Raw genomic sequence first — 7,710 nt, 5'->3', positions numbered from 1 at the left:
ATGTTGACCTCTGGAATAGCACACGACCCAATTAGAGATGGTAATTATCAAGCCTGGAACTACGACTTCAACTAAGCCATTACATTGCACTTGCAAGAGAGAGAGAGAGAGAGAGAGAGAGAGAGAGAGAGAGAGAGAGAGAGAGAGAGAGAGAGAGAGAGAGAGAGAGAGAGAGAGAGAGAGAGAGAGAGAGAGAGAGAGAGGTCGAAGTGAAGGAACGGTGCTCCATCCACTTGCAAATATTCGGGATCGAACGCCGACCTGCAAGAAGCGAGGCCGGTGTTGTACAGACTAGTTCAAGTGGATGGCGAATCCCTAGAGGAGGAACCCAGAAGACGGGACTCCGGCTATGCTGAGTATCCGGTCAAGACGGCTCCAACCTCTACACAGTTAGGATCTGTGAGAAAGCTTAAGGAAGATCAGTTTCTTCAAGAAATTTGGTTTCAAATTAAAACCATCTGGAGTTAGGGCTCAAGACAGAGCCCGGTTCTGGACTGGAATTTATATATGCTTAGGGCTGTTATGGACGGTAATATATCTGTTTAAGGCTGTTATGGACGGTAATATATCTGTTTAAGGCTGTTGTGGACGGTAATATATCTGTTTAAGGCTGTTGTGGACGGTAATATATCTGTTTAAGGCTGTTGTGGACGGTAATATATCTGTTTAAGGCTGTTGTGGACGGTAATATATCTGTTTAAGGCTGTTGTGGACGGTAATATATCTGTTTAAGGCTGTTGTGGACGGTAATATATATGTTTAAGGCTGTTGTGGACGGTAATATATCTGTTTAAGGCTGTTGTGGACGGTAATATATATGTTTAAGGCTGTTATGGACGGTAATATATCTGTTTAAGGCTGTTGTGGACGGTAATATATATGTTTAAGGCTGTTGTGGACGGTAATATATCTGTTTAAGGCTGTTGTGGACGGTAATATATATGTTTAAGGCTGTTGTGGACGGTAATATACATGTTTAAGGCTGTTGAGGACGGTAATATATCTGTTTAAGGCTGTTGTGGACGGTAATATATATGTTTAGGGCTGTTGTGGACGGTAAAATATCTGGGATTAGGGCTGTTGTGGCCGGAAACACGAGTGTGTTCCTCACGGTTCACGCCGCTGATGTCCCTAAGAACAGACAATTTGTTCAAAAAATGAAAATGAAAATAAAATATGCAGCAAGCATCAAATACGAACAGAAGAAAACGAGCATAATAAAGCGTCGTCGCAACCCAGACTAAACTATTTAGATTTAACAGTCTCCAGAGGAGCACTGTCGAAGAATTTCACCCCAGCATACGCAGGTATCTGGGAATACATGATTGTTGCTCTCTACTGGAAGGGAACACACTGACGCCCCTGAGGGGAGCAGGGCAGGGGGGTGTTAGGGGCTGAGAGGGGGTCCTGTAGTCACCCTCCATCATAGTGTCAAAACTAAAGAATTCTGATGGGATCCTTTGAAGAGTTGGAAGTTAATTTCCAAGAAATAATAAACTTGCTTTAAAAAACCTGCTTTGATGAGCGACAAAAGAATATTTCACCTGAGCTTTATTGGCGTAGTAAGAAAGATGAATGTTTACTGTCGCGAAGTAAAATTGCTGTAACGTACAAGGGATTCCTCTCCTGTCCCCGGGAGGCTGAGAGGACTTGCCAAAAAGGTTTCACCATTTTCTTGACTTCCACCTGAATTACCGCCAGCCGAGTGAGGGCTGAATCAGGTGAAAGAGGCTTCCAAGAATTCAAAGTTTTGCTGCGACTAGATGGCGGATTTTACAGGCGGACAGATTTAAACTTGTTTAAGGAACTTGGTTTAACGGATCTTTACTTCGTAGGAGGACGGAAGGCTTTATGGAGTGAGGTCGACCCTCGAGGTTGACTCTGGAGGTGGACCCTGGTGGTGGGCCCTGGAGGTCGACTCTGGAGGTGGACCCCTGGTGGTGGGCCCTGGAGGTCGACTCTGGAGGTCGACCCTGGAGGTGGACCCTGGAGGTTGACTCTGGAGGTTGACTCTGGAGGTGGACCCTGGTGGTGGGCCTTGAGGGGACCTTGGAGCTCCCCCCTGTAGAGCACCCTGAAGGTCGATCCTAGTGAGTACCAAGGAAGAGAGGGGGGGACCCCTTGGAGAAGAGAGCCGAGGGCACCTAACCCAGCTGGTGAAGACCCCAAGTTATGCGACACAACTAGTGCCCTGGACCCGGATTCACGAAGCAGTTACGCAAGCACTTACGAACCTGTACATCTTTTCTCAATCTTTGGCGGCTTTGTTTACAATTATTAAAGAGTTAATGAGCTCCGAAGCACCAGGAGGCTGTTTATAACAATAACAACAGTTGAATGGGAAGTTTTCACGCTTGCAAACTGTTTAATAAATGTAACCAAAGCAGTTAAAGATTGAGGAAAGATGTACGCGTTCGTAACTGGTTCATGAATCCGGGTCCTGTACACCACAACTCCTCGCCAGGGCTGTCAAAAGAAGTACGCCAGAGGAAATAAACTGACTTTCAAGCCAAATAAAAAATAAGCTTTAGGCTTTTGAATATCCAATACAGTTGCTGACGTTCGTTGTGATCTATGGTAAATGTATTTATCTTGAGCCGTCACAATAGGCTAAATACAATGTCCATCTTATCTTTGAATTGAGTTTACCATTCCGGAGAGACTTGACAACGGGAGTCAGACTGGAGCACAAGCTGCTCCATCCCATCCTCCGAACTGACAGTACGTTTTAATACTAAGTGTAATAAGTACATTTCCTGACTGTCATACATAGTACATAATTGCACTTATGGGGCTGTTACATTTACCTCCCCATTTTTGGAGGACGGGCTGACTCCTGTGTGGTCCAACAGAAAACGGAGGCAACCCTTCCCTTTACCTAATACGTCGACTTTCTTTTGTTTAAGGAATCGACCAATCCGTCAAAAATACAATTACTAAAATGATGAAAACATCGTAATATTTACGTTCTCTATTTATCGGCTTCGATAGGTCAAGTGGGCTGTTTGAGTTGGTATGTTTCTGGCTAGTCAAAACAGTCGCAATTGTTACGAAGTGGCAAATAGAAGGTTCGAGCAACATCCCTGGGGTACAAGGTACACACTTGAGCGGTCGTCTCTGATCAACACTCGGGGGAGGGTTTAAAAGGTAAACTCCTCTGCCCTTCACGTCATCGGAACACACACAATTCCCCCACCACAGTGAGCTGTGTTTGTGTTATGGAAGACGGAGTTGGTCTTGGGTATTATTCGCTATCATAAATCCAGGAGGCACGAGGAGGATATCATACTAAAAAACGCTTCCGAATACAACAATTATTCCCAGAGTTTTTCTACTATGCGCCAGGCTGTTGCTGGTAGCAGCCTGCAGGCTCACACATCCACTACAACCCGGCAGGTCCTGCTGGAATTGGTGCAGTTGCCCCTGGAAAACATCAACTTTGGCTCCGGAAATATTTCGTACACTTGGAGAGACGAAGTACACTTGGAGGACGAGTATTTCGAACACTTGGAGGGACGAGGTTGTGGCGCCCGGTGACCTCTGGTATTGACTGTTCTCAAATTGTGCCTATGGTACCCCTTCCGCTTCGCTAGGTCTACTGTCCATTTATTTACATATATTATACTACAGTAAGTTGTTACTTTACTGTGTATATTTGGGGCTCGACCTTCCAGTATATTTAATATATATATTATAAGATATTCATCAGCTTGAGATACTTCTCTCGTCTGCTCTCCTAAGAATACAATTTGAGTGTTCTGAGACGTCTCGGTAATTTTTATGGTTCTTGGGGTCGATGCGAGCCGTATATGTTCTCTGAATTCCTTCTATTTCAGACATATCTCTATGACCTGAAAGAGAACGCATCCGGCAGAATTTTTAGATGGGAAACACAAGTGATTTGAAAAGGAGCAACATTATTATTTTCCTGGATGATGGTACGTTTTCTTCATTACATTCATGGAACAAGTGGTTCCATGAATGTAATTTCGAATGGTTATGTCAGACCATTCAAGTGGTCTGACAACCATTCGTAGATCCTAATGCATGTCGTCTCCGTTCTAGGAGATCTGTTTGTATCTTGAATCCTGGATCCAGTTAAGGTTCCTCCTTATTTCTATATCTAAGTTGTTGGAATTTATCACATTTGATTTTTTTAGTTTTCAATGTCTCATACCGAGACAATATTCATGCTGATTATGGTGTCTTCTGCAAAGGATGACACGACTTTGTGATTCCATTTTTGTCTATGAAATTGTGACGAGAGACGGAGTAGTTATGGAAAGATTGTGCCTTGGAGCATAGAGCTCCCACTCTGCTCGGACTTAATTTTGCCTGGCTTTGGTTATTCTTTGTGACCTGTTTGTTAGCAAAGTGAACATCCACCGCTTCACTCTCTCTGTCATTTCATTGTACCTCATTTCATGTACAATCATTCCATGTTTGCATTCATCAAGAACCTTGCAAAATCCGTGAAAACATTATCTGCATTTCGTATTTTTTGTTGCTACTTCCGTAATTTTCATTACGTTGTTGATTGAGAAAGGTAAAATATACCTGCTTTAAATCCGTGTTGACCAAGGTTGTGCTGTACGTTTCTCACTGTTAAAACTAGAGAGAGTTATCAAACACAAGTATGAGAGCCCCGGGCGCTCAAGCGGCAGAGCGCAAACACAGAGAGAAACAAACATTGAAAACCAGGAGATCAATGCACTTGGCAGTACTCGTCTTGGCTAATACCCTGGGCCTTGGAGGAGCAGGTACTGAGCAGTAGCTGACGGCGACGGTGGAGGAGGACTCGAGACTTGGAGAGCAGTAACGGAACCTCTTCAGTTCATCTATTTACCAAACATGGGGAGGAGCAGTTGGCTAAGATCCGACTGACCCCTGGGTTCGATACCAGGACAGGGTAAGGCCCCTGGATAGGGTATTTGGGTACACACTCGATGCCCTAGCAGTAAATAGGCACATGGGAGTCAAGCAACTGTTGTAGTCAGCCGTTGGTTTGGGAGGACCATTATAAGACCAAATGACAATAATTAAGACCCGCAAGCCCTCTATGCATTTTGATGTCGCAATCAATGATGATGTCTTCGCTGTATATATATATATATATATATATATATATATATATATATATATATATATATATATATATATATATATATATATATATATATATATATATATAAAAACCAAAGAGCTCGAGCCACAAACTGAAACCCAACTAGCAAATGACCCAACTGCTGGGCATATATCTAACCTCTTCTCCCTCCTTCTCTAAGCACCCGCTTTCCCTGAGACCTACACCACCAGGAGGTCAGTCGCCTCAAAGATATCCTCATTAACAACAATAACTCTGGCACCAGGATCGACCCGACTTTAAAGAGGCACCTCGAAGCAGGTCCGCTCTTAACTACCGCTCGGAAACCATCGAGGCCACGAGGACACACCGACACGAGCTGATGTTATCAACAAATTACTGTTAAACAAAAAACGTAAAAAATGTCAAATTTTGTTATGAACACATGTCAGCTGACTTCAGCGCGAGCATGAACACCAATATGCTGAAAAATGTCCCAATTCTGTGAGAGATAGTGTAGCTCCCAGGCTCTTGTGAGCACAGTGTTCCTCTGACAAATCTTCCTCATCTCTTCCTGATACTAAGGTTTCCTGCTGATAATGACGTTCCTTCCTCCTGATACCGTCGTCTCCTCCTGATACTGACCTGACCTACACCACCCCGCAATCTACACCAATTTCACCGTTTAGTCGGCACTGACACTGGCCTGGAGGTCCAGGGATGAAGCCTGACACCCTCACTAAACACCTGCTTGATGGGGCTCTGAGAGTTCTTCTTCTCCCCCAAGCCCGGCCCGAGGCCAGGCCCGACCTGTGAGAGCCGGTCCGGTACAGGTCTGAGACACGCCGCGCTCTCCCTCACCAAACCTCGAGTTCCTGGTGCTTAGAAAGTGCACAAACGCAGGCGATGAGTCACAATAACGTGGCTAAAGTATTGTCAAGACAATCGACTTGAGAATGGTCCAGGACGGACCGAAACGTCGTCGTCCCTTCACCTTCTAGTGTGTGGTCTGGTCAAAAAAGTGCACAAAGCTCACGTTTTGTCATTAAATATAACTCAGCATTTATGGAGTAGAGCTACGGAAGTAACGCAATTTCTGGCGCCATAAATACATTACTGAAGTTAAACTAACACCTGTGGTCATACATACAGCATACTAAAGCTTGAACTAACACCTGTGGTCCTACATACAGCATACTAAAGCTTGAACTAACACCTGTGGTCATACATACAGCATACTAAAGCTTGAACTAACACCTGTGGTCATACATACAGCATACTAAAGCTTGAACTAACACCTGTGGTCATACATACAGCATACTAAAGCTTGAGCTAACACCTGTGGTCATACATACAGCACACTAAAGCTTGAACTAACACCTGTGGTCCTACATACAGCATACTAAAGCTTGAACTAACACCTGTGGTCATATATACAGCATACTAAAGCTTGAACTAACACCTGTGGTCATACATACAGCATACTAAAGCTTGAACTAACACCTGTGGTCATACATACAGCATACTAAAGCTTGAGCTAACACCTGTGGTCATACATACAGCACACTAAAGCTTGAACTAACACCTGTGGTCCTACATACAGCATACTAAAGCTTGAACTAACACCTGTGGTCATATATACAGCATACTAAAGCTTGAACTAACACCTGTGGTCATACATACAGCATACTAAAGCTTGAGCTAACAGCTGTGGTACCTGCATCTGGCAGCTTGAGGACCGTCAGTACAGAGCGGCCATCTCGTTAATACCACGACAGCTTATCTTAAATTGTTCCAATAGCAAGAAATCATATAAAACTGAATATTATTATTTTTTCAACTTAATAATGCTACGTGATACAAGCCACCCGTGATGTGATACAAGCCACCAGTGACGTGATACAAGCCACCCGTGACGTGATACATGCCACCAGAGACGTGATACAAGCCACCAGTGACGTGATACAAGCCACCAGTGACGTGATACAAGCCACCAGTGACGTGATACAAGCCACCAGTGACGTGATACAAGCCACCAGTGACGTGATACAAGCCACCAGTGACGTGATACATGCCACCAGTGACGTGATACATGCCACCCGTGACGTGATACATGCCACCAGTGACGTGATACAAGCCACCAGTGACGTGATACAAGCCACCAGTGACGTGATACAAGCCACCAGTGACGTGATACAAGCCACCCGTGACGTGATACATGCGACCCGTGACGTGATACATGCCACCAGTGACGTGATACATGCCACCCGTGACGTGATACAAGCCACCAGTGACGTGATATAAGCCACCAGTGACGTGATACATGCCACCCGTGACGTGATACATGCCACCCGTGACGTGATACATGCCACCAGTGACGTGATACAAGCCACCCGTGACGTGATACATGCCACCAGTGACGTGATACAAGCCACCAGTGACGTGATACATGCCACCAGTGACGTGATACATGCCACCAGTGACGTGATACAAGCCACCCGTGACGTGATACAAGCCACCCGTGACGTGATACAAGCCACCAGTGACGTGATACATGCCACCAGTGACGTGATACATGCCACCAGTGACGTGATACAAGCCACCCGTGACGTGATACAAGCCACCCG

The sequence above is a fragment of the Procambarus clarkii genome, chromosome 32, assembly GCF_040958095.1.
Source record: "Procambarus clarkii isolate CNS0578487 chromosome 32, FALCON_Pclarkii_2.0, whole genome shotgun sequence".
Taxonomy (NCBI): domain Eukaryota; kingdom Metazoa; phylum Arthropoda; class Malacostraca; order Decapoda; family Cambaridae; genus Procambarus; species Procambarus clarkii.
This window is presented reverse-complemented; position numbering follows the sequence as displayed.